The following is a 2,349-nucleotide window of genomic DNA, read 5'->3' as shown; positions in this document are numbered from 1 at the left end:
GAAACAGATATGAGAGATTAGCTATAAAATATGATGGTGCTGGCGGTTCGAGACGCACCCCCGGCCTTGCACCCTGCCTGCGCTGGCATCTGTGGAGCTCGTGTTCCTCCCTGCATGCATGCGATGTATTAATTACCCATATTGATGATGAGAGTCAGTGCCGAACAGGCTCAAATAGACGCCCACAAGATACATTAGACAACTTCATTGAAACTTAGCTGTAATATATAATGAAGCTGTCTGAAGTTTGCGAGAAAAAAATTATGCAGGCCGATGAAATTAGGACCGATTTGATAAGCTGACTGCATTGCACTGTCCCCAGAAGCTAGAATTTAGCATTAGACAAACCCTGAAACAGAGAATCGGCTCAAACGCAGCTTCTCGATAGTAGAGCATCTATGTGGGTAATACATGTAATGACCCGGGAGCAATCTGCAGCATAATACTAGGGAAAGGAGCAAAGTGGATTACAAAAAAGACAATCACATAATCAAGATCAACACCATGTCCAGAGCTCTGGGGAAAAAAGATTAACCCTAAAAACTAGGGATGTGCATCTCCATAACCGAGTCTGATGCGATTTCACATCTCAATGCATAGCCAACGATACAATACATTAAAGAAACATATGAACAGCTACCGATGTGATTCGATACGATTCACCTCGATTACGATGCAGTGCGAGCCGATTTCAATTCGTTTCAATATGATGCTATGGAACAAATATGATGCTTTGCAGTTCAATATGGTACAGATAGTTTGCTTGTCTGTTCAGACAGACAGCAAATCATCAATTAACTTAAGTGCCTTCTGACTTGTAACGCATGGCACCTTTCAAAAACACGCCTGTGTAGTGAAAAAAAAAAAGAAAATAGATGAAAATGCAGTGGTGCTGAGAGAACGCGCTCGAGAAACTGTTTAGTGAGAAGAAATCAATCTACTGTACAGATCAAATACTGGTCACAAATTATTGTTCATTTTAAAAATAATAAAAGTATAGCACATCTACTGATAATTATATGTAAATCGTTTGTTTTTTTTACAAATGCAAACGTTAAAAAATGCAGATGCACCAAAGCCAATCGCTGAATCTTACCATTTCTAGTCTCCGTATAAACAAATGCCAGGCTGGTATCAGCACCATGGACAGCCACAAACAAACTACATATGAATTGAACCTTATACAGCTGAGTATTGGTACATTATGAAAACCTCAGCGTACTAGAGAAAGTAACTAGAACCTCAATCTGGATATAAGAACAGGATCTTTCATTGACAGCTGAACCTACTAGGCAAAGCTGGTGTTTATATCAAGGGGGAAGGATAGCTCAGTGGTTAAGATATTAGACCTCTGATCAGAGTTCAAATCCTAGCACCACTAAGCTGCCACTGCTGGGCCCCTGAGCAAGGCCTTAAACCTGTTGTATTCTATGTTGCTTTAGATAAAGTTGTATTTCAAATGCCATTAATGTAAATGTGGATGTAAATGTTAAATGTATGAGCAAAAATAGACAAGGAACACATACCTTATAAATCACATACTCAATACTGTCTATTGAGACCCGAGAGGTTTGATTCTGGCTTTTAAATATTTAACAACATTTCTTCCCTATTACCACAGTGGAGAAAGCCACCAAGCTTTCTACAACTATCTGACTAAAGAACAAATAAAAATGATAAACCATGGCGAAAGTGTAAATCTTATCAACCTAGTTTCAGGCGTAAAAACCTACTTGACATGAATTCCCTGTAGACTACTAATGAATCAGATTGTTTGCATGACTCACTGTTTGCTTTAGCAAGATGAGTTGCCAAGGGTGAACGCTGTGGTCAAGAAGGTGCCCGTGGACATAAAGAACATCAGCCAGAGCCAAGATTCCCCTAGCATAATGGAGCATTGTGGAAGAGATGAGACATTTGGAAGACACTCTCTCAGTGGTGAGGGAAAGGCAAAAGGAACTGGTCTGCTGGCAAGAGTATGGATCCCTTGGAGAAAATCCCAAGCAGTACAAATGTTCACCATGGAGTGATGTCTGGTCCTGGCATTGGTTGACTTAAGCTCAAGAGCCAACATGCTGCTGTGCTGTGGCCAAACCATGGGAAACCTTCTGGTGGGCTGTTGCATGGTCAGATTCAAACAGTTCCCATGACAGCTTTGCTTGGAAGCACTGTCATGGGCTCTGTACCCTCAAGCCTGTGACAAGACAGTTGATTTAATTGATTCTCCTCCCAGGAAACCAATGATTAGCTGAAATACTACTCAGGACCGTTCTAAGTTAGAAAACTCTGGTCTCATTAACCTTTTCTGGCTGGGCATGGTGGTGATAGTCAGGGGTTGTTTTGGTGCAT

This window comes from Silurus aristotelis (genome assembly GCF_946808225.1).
Source record: "Silurus aristotelis genome assembly, chromosome: 22".
Taxonomy (NCBI): Eukaryota; Metazoa; Chordata; class Actinopteri; order Siluriformes; family Siluridae; genus Silurus; species Silurus aristotelis.
The sequence above is the reverse complement of the archived record's forward strand: the minus strand, read 5'-3'. Positions refer to the sequence as shown.